The sequence below is a fragment of the Primulina eburnea genome, chromosome 8 (assembly GCF_022965805.1).
Source record: "Primulina eburnea isolate SZY01 chromosome 8, ASM2296580v1, whole genome shotgun sequence".
NCBI lineage: Eukaryota > Viridiplantae > Streptophyta > Magnoliopsida > Lamiales > Gesneriaceae > Primulina > Primulina eburnea.
In genome coordinates, this window is record NC_133108.1 from 35,785,361 (window position 1) to 35,797,940 (window position 12,580).

Below are 12,580 nucleotides of genomic sequence, written 5' to 3' on the forward strand. Positions count from 1 at the left end.
TTGTTGTTGTGAGAGAGATATCATTATGGGTGTTAATGTAATGCGATGTATGGAACAACATTTGTTTAGTTGTCCCTTTTCATTTTCAAATCAGTCATGTGAATGGCTGTGTATCTATCTCGATAATTTTTGAATTTTTTTACCGAATAATGTCTCCACGGTTTATACTACAGGATATTAGATATAATTACGGAGTGGTTTTATATATATTATTTTACAGATTTTCTCTAAGGTATGGTTTAAATGGTCAAATATCAAATCTTAAAGGAGTTGGTCCGACTGTATTTGGAGTTGGGAGATTCCTCATCGCAAGTCGCTCCGACCATGGATTTCTATGATTCTAACAACAAATAGGATACTCAGATGTGGAGTCAAAAGTAAAATGGGCGTACATAAAAATGCCCAAAAAAAATGCATTTTCTTAATTATTATATCTGATATTCATACTGTTTGACTTGTTCCATCAACAGATCATGGATGAAAAGAATTTTGTTGTAATTCTGAGATTTTCATCTGCGTATATACCCAATTCATATCGAATTAACAGAAAGTTTCCATCTCCGCGTCGCGGTACATCATAGATTTTGGACCCAGATCTCCTTCCAAATACAAGTTAAAAGTGAGGGCATAAAGTAAGATTTAAATATGTGGCATTCCTCATTATTATATTAAAACTCAGAAACTTGAAGTGGCCAAAGTGGATGCACTGAAAAAAGGTGGTTCTTCGTTTTTTTGTTGTTTAGCGTGGGTTTTTGTTGCAGGACTGGATCTTGAAGATCGAAGCTTCAGACACGGTAACTCATGCTAAAATCATATATCTAATCTTGCTTGTAATATATGAGGATAATACATGAGTTCGAGACGGTAAAATTAACTTGTTCTGTTTAAACTGGCTATTAGTCAGATTGTACGATAATTGTCTCATACAAGATTTATATTCAAATCTATGATTATTTAAATTTACTTTTAGATTTCGATGAATAAAATTTCTATGTTTTAAGTATGTGTTTACGTTGTCATAAATTTACCGTCAGATATAATTAGAACCATCTTTCTAGAATATTGGATGACTTTTAACTCTCAAGCACGATTCCAGATATATTTACTGTTTCGAGAGTCACTATTACTCACAATTAAAGAAAATATATGTGTTTCTATGTTCATTATAAACTGTACCTTGGATTACGACTCATTCCACGTAAATGTCCTATGGAACATCTAAACAATACACCTATGGGTGTTCTCCGGGGAAGTTTTAGTTTTGATCATCAACATGTGATGTCAATCTCATTAATATGTGAGGTAACTAGGATAACTAGGAATGTAAACAATCCAAACCAAACCAAACAGTATCAGGGTTGAGCGTGGTTTGTTTTAAAATTGTTTGAGGAGCTCGATTTGAGCTTCTATTATAGCTCGAACTTGGTTTGTATTGAAAATTACTGAGCTCGAGAAAGAAAGTTCGAGCTCGACTCGTTAAAAGCTCGTTTAACTAATTAATCAAGCCGGGCTCGAGCTGTTATCATAATAGCTCGTTTAGCATATTTAACAAGCCTGGATCGAGCTCGATAATCATATAATGGAGCTCGAGTTTGAGTTTGAAATCGAGATTGTTAAAAATTAAATATATCTATAAACTAATTTTAAAATCAGACATAAAATATAATTCATTCATAAATAACCAAAACAGACACAAATAAGAGCTAAAAAAATAAATCAATATATTATTGAACATTTCAAAATCATGTTTGCGAGCCCACCTAAACGAGCCGAGCTCGACTCGCGAGGCCTATTTATCAAAAATGTTTGCGAGCTCACGAGCCGAATATCCTTAGGCTTGAGCTTGTTTTGATTAAAATTTCGAGCTCAAAATCGAGCTTAGCTTGTTTGATATGACTAACAAACAAACTCAAACGAGCTTCGATAGCTCGCAAACGGTTTGAGTCATTTACATCCCTAGAGGTAACCAAAGACCTAAGGTTACATTTGGATTGTTGGATTTCAAATATATTATGTGTGATTTTTATAGAACGAGATCATAAACACAAATTCACGTTTATATAATGTTCAATCTTAATTAGGATGATTCAAATTCACTAATAATGATGTCATTGAAATCTAAGTTACTTGAGTAAGTCTTATGTGAGACGGCTTACAGATCCATTTTGTGAGACGAGTTAGTTGATCCATATTTAAAGTTTAAAAATGATATTTTTAACATAAAAAATAATATTTTTTCATGAATCAGTTGGTGTAGAGATCTGTCTAACAATTGACGTGAGACCATCTCACAAGAGTTTTGTGGTTTACTTTGTGTGACTAATATGTACATAAAATAAAGTGTGGAATTTAAAATTTAATACATTGGTGTAACAATAGATTATTATCGAAATGGATGGATTTCAAATTCATATCCCTAAATGCATCCTAATGGTGTTGAGTACAAATAATTTGTATAAATTTTTGTGTTGATTGTTATATTGATAAGTTTGTGGTTTGGTTAGTATCATATTGTGTTTTGATATATTGTTGTGTTTTTTGGTAGATAAGAACAGGAAAAATAGAATGGTGAGCAATGAGCATTGCTAGTTCGTTTAAATATAGACCGATTCGTATAAATACTAATTTAGTGACGACTGTATGACATCTAGAAACCGATTAGAGATCGGCATAATAATCAGTCGCTAATTAGTTACCGGCTGCTAAAATCGGTCTCGAACAATTAGCGACCTAGCTTTTTGATATAATACATATAAAATGGTCTCTAATATTTCTAGGTAGAGTTTCGGTCTCTAATCCGATTTTTTCTTTGTAGTGAGGGAATTAATATTCCCGGCAATGAGGGGGGGAATTGTTAATGAATCTAAACAACAATCGCACAAAATTGGATTTGAACCAAGGCGATATGGGTCTTGAGACTTCATTCTTAATGTTGACTATAGTCGATCTCTTTATTTATTGTTTGGAGATATCAAAAGTTTAACAATTCGAGAAACTCTTAAATCACATAGAAAGTAGTTCAATTATATATATGACAAGAGAATCACAAGCCAAGATAGTCCATCATATATAAAACCTGTCATTTTTTTTTTAAAAAAATTGAATTCGAAGAACATCAAAAGTGAAGAGAATCAGGGATAAGAAGGTTGGTCAAACTTCGAAGTTTCCTAGTCTTTCTGCTCCTAAACCTCATGTCAAACAACAGTTTCGACCAAGGATTGAAGGCAATGGTCAATTTAATTCGAAGAAGTATGATTCGGTGCAATGTAGAGAATACAATGGTTTTTTGGTCACTATGCCAACGAATGTGCTAACAAATTACGAAAGAATAAAGGTTATAATGTTTCTCTAAGCGATGAAGAATCTGATGAGGAGGAAAAATCCAATGATGAAGATAATCACACCTCCCTGACTGCATTTTTGATAGAAAAATGTTGGCTGCAAGTGAACCCGTTAGGTGTTGCCTTAGGTGTTGCCACTCCCTGGACACAACACGTGTGTAAAATCAGTTTGTTTAAAATCTATATCTTCTGGAAATTCGAGTTATAGATGATGAGTTGGAAGCTGATGGTGGAGAAATCACTCTTGAGAGTGTACAAAAGCTTTATGAGGAGTTGTATGCTGATTGGACTAAGAGAAACAAGCTTAAATCAACACTCATAAAGGAGAACACCGAACTAAAAATTGTGGTTGTCAAACTTGAAGTAATCCTGAGCAAAAAGGATTTGGAACTATGCAAGACCAAGGATGAGCTTAGACTTTATCCAAGTTCAATTCGAGCACATCCAAGCTTGAATCCATACTTTTGATGGAAAGAGATGACACGAAAGGTTTATGTTTCAAAGACAATGTGTTTGAAATCGATGAATCTTCAATTCAACGGTCTTTGTGAAGGAAAAGCTGAAGCATCCACAAAGCCACAACCTACTAACCCTCAATCGAAAGTTTTCCATGTCAGGATCAGTTGAATTGGTTGAAAGGTGTTTAGAAGGGGAGGTTGAATAAACACTCACGAATTTTATAACATTTTCGAATGGAGTGTCAGTTTTGTGACAAACTGAAACTTATGAATCTTTTCAGTCGATGAAAATCAGTTTAACTGATAACAGTTGCGGAAAAATTATACTGATGAAAGATAGTATAAATAACTGATGTAATAACACGAATATTTATGGAAGTTCGGAGATTGAATAACACCTACTTCACCCCTTCAATCACAAGGATATGATATGTACTAAAAGACTTTAATCGATACAAAAATTTTACAGACTCACTCAGTTTGGAGTTAACACTGCCAAGACTGAAACTTTTAGTTTACTAAATATCCCAGTTCTTTCGAATGAACTTAGCACAACTGATCTAGTTAAAGATCAAATAAACAATTTGTGCTCATAAGCTCGAAAAATAGCCTCAAATGCTACGAATAATTCTGATAAGTGTGAGCTTTTTGATTCTCAAATGAGAGCAATAAATTCAGTAGGGTAACAGCAAGCTTGAGAGAATAGATAGATCGTGTTGATAAGATATATATTTCTCAACTGCTCTTCTCACCTATTTATAGACTTCTCTTCAACGGTAGCATTAAAATATTATTTAAATCTTTATATCCGTTGATTGCCATGTCAATATTCTTCTGACATTCGTACACTGTAAACTCTTTCCACTACGAGTTGCAGTCAGCTTTGTATTATTGTCGGTTGAATGTCCTTTTCAACAACTGATGACGTGTACAGCTGAACGATCAGCTGATTCGCTGGTAAATTCACAATTGAATATGTCAGCTGATCAATTTCCAACTGATCAGTCAATTGTCTTTGTATTAGTTCGGCTGGTTTCAGTTGCCTTTGATAAACTGCGCAATAATCTTCAGTTAGGCAACTGTCGGTTGATTTAAGTGCGATCAGTTAGTCCAATAAATTAATCATTTAGTTTGTCAAACAACCGAAATTAAGTTTCCAACACTCCACCAAGAAGACAACTTGCTGCAACCCGTTCCTAAGAAAAGAAAACGCAGGTATGTATGTCACTACTGTTTTAGCCTGGTCATATCAGGCCCTACTGTTATAAACTCAGGGATGACCGCATTAATAAAAAACCGAGGCGGATGTTGGCCCGAATGTTGCACAACACTTCCCGCACACCTCCAACCGCCGACCTAGAGTAAGACAGTTTTGGGTACCAAAGGTAACAACTCACTGTAATGTTGTCTATACTTCATTGAAAACTAATACTGCAGGTCATTGGTACTTCGATAGTGGAAGTTCACGCCACATTACATGATCACGAGAACATCTCATTGACTACATTGATCAAAAAGGTGGTAGAGTAACGTATGGAGAGGGAGCTAAATGAAAGATTGTGGGAAAGAGAATATTTAATGTTGAAGGATTACCAAAGCTCTTCAATGTGCTTCATGTTGAAGGATTAAACTCGAATTTGATAAGCATAAGCCAATTGTGTGATGACAATTTGCATGTCAAGTTTGACAAACATACTTGTGAAGTTTATGATGAAACTAACATGTGCATTATGATAGGTACAAGGTCTTCGGATAACTGCTACCAAATAGGTGAAGAACTTTCATGCAAATATACACAAGTTAGTGAACTCGATTTGTGGCATTAATAAAAAGTTGGACATGTGAATTTCAAAACCTTGAAGAAGTTATGTAAGTACGATGCAGTACGAGGTATGCCTAATCTCTCTTCTGGTATACCATATGTGTGCGGAGACTGTCAAAAGGGTAAGCAGACTCGCGTGTCACACCCAATGTTGCCATTATCTAGGACAACACGCTGTCTGGAGTTACTTCACATGGACCTTATGAGTCCTATGAAAGTGGAAAGCTTTGGAGGTAAGAAGTACTCTTTTGTTTGTGTTGATGATATCTCACGATATTCATGGGTAAGCTTCATTAGGAAAAAATCGGATACTTTCGGTGTGTTTAAACACTTAGTCACAAAAATCACGAACTTCCATAATTTGAAGGTGAGAAAGACAGGACTAATCATGGTAAGGAATTTGAAAACTCTTCATTCTCATTATTTTGTGACAGGAAAGAAATTTCACATAAGTTTTCAGCACCAAAAACTCCACAGCAAAATGGCATTGCCGAACGCAAAAACAGGACGTTACAAGAAATGGCTAGGGTGATGCTAACTGCGAAGAATATTTCAAAGCTTTTTTGGGCAAAAGCCCTTAATACAGCCTACCATATTTCGAATAGGGTGTATTTGAGAAGTGGTTCAACCATAACTTCTTATAAAATAATCATGGGAAAGAAGCTAGCATGATGAGTTAATATTTTGTTTAACTCATGAGCAAACATTTGTTTAGGAAACATTTTGCGCTACTGTTTTCATAATACATGAGCAAACATTTTGCTCAAATATTCGATGATCATTGGAAGTGTAAGGAATATTTTGAGCATAGTTTTCTTAAACATTTTGCTTATTAAACATTTGATGATCATTGGAAATATAAGGAATATTTCTTGCATGTATTATGCGCTACTGTTTTCATAATACATGAGCAAACATTTTGTTTAGGAAACAATTTCCTACAAATATTCAAAATATATATGCAAGAAAAATAAGACTAAGAGATTAATGTTTATGACACCATGCGATCAAAAATCATGGTCCATCAACTAACATAAGCATTTTACTGAAAAATAGGGATCCAATTTCATAGTAAACGTGGTGATAAAAGAAAACTTTTACACCAAAAAAGAAAGACTTCAAAAAGTTTTGAGAAACTATGCTCAAAATAAAAACATAACAAGTCCTCCAACCAGAAGAGAAATTTCTCAAGATAGCTTTACACAAGAAGATGTAGAGTTTAAACCCAACGTATCCCTAAAAGATGTCAAGAAAAAGCTTTAAAAAAGCTACAACGAGAACCCTTGACTTGGTGCATGAGAAAGAAATCAGCTCAAAATCAATCTTAAAGTAAAAGAAGGCAAGATCATGAGCTCGTCATATGAAAAACTATCTCAATGAATTTTTTTATAATTATGTCTTTGTATAGATCACTGATTGAAAATTTTGAACTGGTTACTTACTGTGTTGCTATACAAGTTCAAGAAATTACAATAGGTTCTACAACGTTATAAAACGAGTCTTCCCAAATAACAAGATCATCTCAAATTGCGATGGCTAGAATCAGCAGCTATATCACCCTGCAGATTTGTATGATTTTCATGTACGAATCCGAATTTGACGTATCAATCCTTGCGTAATATTGGCAGCACTGTCTTCTTTCTTATACTCTTTATCATTTTTTAGATGTACACGGATGTGAATACTGTGTTTTCGATGGCTCACAACTTTGACCACGCCTCAGGTCATGGCCCAAAGGTATTTGGTAAATCGTATATAGAAGCTCTCCTAGACAGGCATGGTTCGCCGGAACGGCCGTTATGCGGTTGGAACGGCCGGAACGGAACGGGAACGGTGACCGCCGTTCCAAAGTTCCAGGGCAAATCGGTGATTGTTTTGTAGCGCTGTTCTTCGACGTTTTATCAGCGATTTAGCGGCGAAGCGGAACGGAACGGCCGAGCGAAACGGTTTGGTGTTTAAAAAATCTGGTTACGAGATATTCATGGTTCATTAGGTATGTAATGATTATTGTAGATGGTTATTGTTTATGGTTATGTTTATTGGAATGGTAATAGAATGATTATGTTATTGGTATTATATTTCATAGTTGTTGATGATTATGAAAATGATTGTGTATAATAGAAAGTTGATCTTGAGCCAAATAGGAAATGGAAGTACAGAAACGGTATGAAAAATATGGCAGTAGTTGTGGTTTTTAGTATAATGTCTTGTATATTGATCCAATTGTTGTGAGGTCAATTCCATTAGAAACATAAGATATAAAGCTATAACTTTCATGTTTTGATAAATGATTTCATTTTTCAACATATGGTATACATGGAATTAGACATCGTGGATTTGATTATGGGTCGTCTCAATATATTGGTGATAAATACAATGAATGTTCATCATCTATATGGCAGGGTGTTGGACGTCATGGTCCTGAGTATAGATCTTCAAGTACAGCTGATAGTTCTGCTGTGTATCGTGGATTCAGATACTATAATCGTCGTGACGAAATACTATTACAAAATCAGTCATCTCATTTTAATGATCTTTCGTCATCTCAATCTAATCAACATTTCTATGGACAATCACGTCAATATCCAAATGTTTGAAATCAATTTAATCTACGAGATAATGATCAAGAATATAACAATGATTTCGCTCATCCGCGTCATTTTTTATGATATTAGCTTTGTTATGTTATAATTTTTAGTGTGTATTTCTTATTGTGCTATTATTGTAAAAATAGTTTTTTTATTGATATATTAATTTGTAATAATTCATATATTTTATTTTTTAGTATGATGTAATTTATATTTAAATTTTTTTACCAATTTTTTGAATTTATTAATTTTTTTATACAACCGTTCCGCAACATAACATTGGAACTGGAACGGTAGTTGCCGTTCCAAGCACCGCAACCGTTCCGACGAACCATGTAGACAGAAGCTTGTCCGTAGTCTGGACCCGGTGGGAGCTCGGCCGAGGCATTTCCAATCAATAAGATACCATAATTTGTGAGTTCGGCCATCACTTCCTGTGTTACGACTACGAGCACCTGGGAGGTCGGCCAAGATGATCTCCTGGATGCCTTCCTACCCACATTGCACGTGAGAAAAACCAGTACCTTCTAATCAGGGACGGATCCAGGAATAAGAGTTGGGGGGCTTGAACTCAATATGATAAGTTATATTATTAAAAAAATTACATTAGATGAATTAACATCATTCATGAAAAGAAAACAATAGAAACAATATGCCTTATTTGTTGATGGCGAATACTCCAACCAATAAAATTTCTAAAACTATTTTTTCTGAAAATGACGATTCTGGCTTCCAAATTTTGTACCTGGATACTCCAACATATCTGGTTGATAAGGCCCCATATTTAGATATGAACGTCTTATCTCATCTCGTACATTAACATGATATTCACATATCTGTTTTCTTTTTCCCGGATCTCGTTCAATAAAAGTAGACGAAGACTGATGATCGTCTCTAGGAGAGGAACATGAAGGAATTTGGATATTGGGAAATAGAAGACTTTCACTGGATTGATGTTGCATTGTAAGGACCGTAGGAATTGAAGTATCTTCACTAGCTTGACGATCTCTCTTCTTAAAGAAAGAGGATATCAATGTTTTTTCTTTCTTTGCAGCAGATTGATGTTCCATTTTGAAATAGTTCAAGTTATAATCCTAAACAAGAATAAAATAATTATTAAACAAATAAACAAGTAATAGTCAATCAACAACTCAACAACAAACAATCAAGAAACCACAAATCACGTGCAGAGAAGCTATAAAAAACAAAATAAAAAATGTATAGCCAATTATTACCTGGATTGTTGCCTTACCGATGAGCAATTCGATTTCTTCGGGAGTCCGCAATTCTATTCTGTCGCTAAAGGGCTTGGGACTTGGGAGAGAAATTTTGTAGAATTGAGGTGGGACGGATCAGAGGATATGGGATGAATTTGGTCTCATCCTTGTAAATGGACGGGACTTGATTGGACTAAGACATTGATGTACGACGGTTTTTGAAACAACCGTCGCTATTAGCAACGGTTTTTCAAAAAACTGTCGCTAATAGCGACTGTTTGAATTAAAACCGTCGCCGATGCGGTTGTACTAAAACCGTCGCAAATATTAGCGACGGTTACTGAAAAACCGTCGCTAAAAAAAAGTGGGCTGGGCTACAGCCCAGTACAGCCCTAGAATAAATCCGTCTCTGCTTCTAATACTGGGCCTCTGCCTTTCTTGGCTACCAAGAGTGGGCCGAACCCATCTCCGATCTGGGGGTATCAGTACTAAATTTGAAAATTGAAGTCCCTCTAGCAACAATTCATTTTCATGTGCTTGTTGGGTCGTCATACCACCGGGATTTCTTAGTTCAAGATCCCTCTTACTAATTGGAATCAAAGAATTAGTAGATCTGTTCCTGTATAGGTCAGTACCATATGGCTTGTATGTATCAGTATGACCGCCATAGTAAGCACGCCTTATAAAGTGAAGTCGTAGAACACGAGTTTTCTCCAACACATGGAGCGTTAACTGAAAGCAAATTGCTTTAGCCATTACCGAAATCAGTAGTTTAGCCAAAGTCTGTAACTTGGTCAAAGTTTTTTTTTCATGTCCAACTGGTTCACAATCTTCCGTCCTTAAGAAGGTAGGATTGTGCCAACTCTATGGCATAGTTTGGTACACATGATAGGATAAACATGTGATATATAATATAAGGATAAGTTAAGGATAAATAAGAGGTATGATATTATATTTAATGTTTGGTATGATTTTAATAAGAGTGATTAAATTTATATATTTGATTGTAATGACAAAATTAACCTTATCATAATAAATTTTATAATTTCAAAGTTGTTGCTTGAGTTCATATTTTTTATATGTTCATGCGTCGATAGTGCTTGCACGATTTATTTATTTTTACCTAATTTTATATATTATATAATATGATAATTGAGCTCTTGATTTTGTGAGTCAAGTCAAATATCAATTTTTAAGGTTAATCGAGTGATACTAATAATTTTATAGAGATTTATAAAAATTATTTATATAATTATCTCAAATTCATTTATATAATTATCATATTATATAATATATAAAAATAAATAAAATATTTATTTGATTTTAATTTATACCTACTAGCATAGATTTATAAAAATCATTTATAAATTGAGAAGAATTAAGTTATTTGTAGTGTATTTTATCATTAGACTAAAATTATCACACCTAATAGAAGGGATATGTTATCCTTCTAAAAAATTATTTATCAAGGGCCCATGATATTATCATGAGCTTTTTAAAAATGTACCAAACATGGGATAAGGAGGATTATTTATCAATCACTCCCTTATTCCATGTACCAAACCATGCCTATAAGTTGATAGAATCATGAGGCTGGCTGTAACATCATTTGTCACATTCCTATGGGTGTGAAAGAAAGCTGTCTCAAATCGACTGAATGCAGTCTAAAATTCAAAAATTAACTATCTGATAGTCCACATGAGTTTGCAAAACTTAAATGGTTCAACCTTCTCTTCCACGTTGAACGTACACAAGAAATTACTCATATTAGTGTTCCGTTGTAGCAATGGCAAGCAATGCACACTTGTTCGTGATTACCGATGATTGACGCAGAACGCGTGGTTTTCATGATCTTTGTACGAGTTTTCTTGAAGCAACCACACTATATTTTGTTGTTATAATTTCAATCCAGATGCTATAGTGTTTGATTCTTCAAAGGCATATCGACTCCTAGTTCTTGGAATGTGAGGATAAAGGTACGTATAATTTCTTGAAATTGCAGTGGTTTTTGAAATAAATTTGCAAGAAACTGAGAAAAATATGCTCATGAAGGCATACCTTGGTGAATCATATGATACCATTTTAATTGATTCAAATGAATTCTTTCCCACCCCATCAGCTGAAATCTTGAGAGGGAATTTATTACTACCCAAGTCCACAACCTGCACAAGAGACTTACATTCATAACATATAAAACCCAAGAATCATGCCATATTTTCTGTTAAAACCACAAATAAATAGCAATAGACATTTTTTTTTACCTATTTATCTCTATTCATAAAATATGTCGGTTACTTCCAATAGTTTTATAAAATATTACTACACTCGTTAAATAATGATAAGACAAAAATTTTCTAGTGTAATTTTATTTCCTAATAATTTTCTATGAGACATAAAAATGCATGTATATATTGGCCAGAGAGAGTAAGTATTAAGTCAGTCACCTTCCTATTACTAATTCGAACCCTAATATCTAATGTATTTTTATATATAATTTTGAATTACACAGAAAGATTATTAATTGGTTACGATGGGTTGAATTATCTTTGATTGTTAAATTGAGAAATTATTTTTTTGTGGATGATTGAATTTTGTATATTGTGCTATTTAGGACTTTATTATTATATGTGTAGCTCAGTGGTTGTACAAAATTATTTCTCCGCTGGATTCAAATTTCTTATTATTATTATTGGAGAATGAAATGGCCAATTTTAAAATTTTAAATCTTTTTATTTTAAAGGCAGAGAGTCATCATATCTCTATGGGGTATGTTACAAGTGAATCCAAAAAAAAAAAAATTCAAAAATCGTTTATTGGATGCGGTTTACTATTTTTTTAAGAGTAGGTATCTTGTGAGACGGTCTCACGAATTTTTATCTATGAGACGGGTCAACTCTACCGATATTCACAATAAAAAGTAATATCGTTAGTCTAAAAAGTAATATTTTTTCATGGATGACCCAAATAGAGACCTGTCTAAAAAAATACGACCCGTGAGACCGTCTCACACAAGTTTTTGTCATTTTTAAAAGGGAAAATTGCAATAAAATATATATGAATGAATTATAAATTTATGTTCGAGTCCAAATAGGGGTGTAACCGAAGTGAACCGAATTGAGTCGTAAATGAATAAAATTTAAAGGCTCGAATTAGT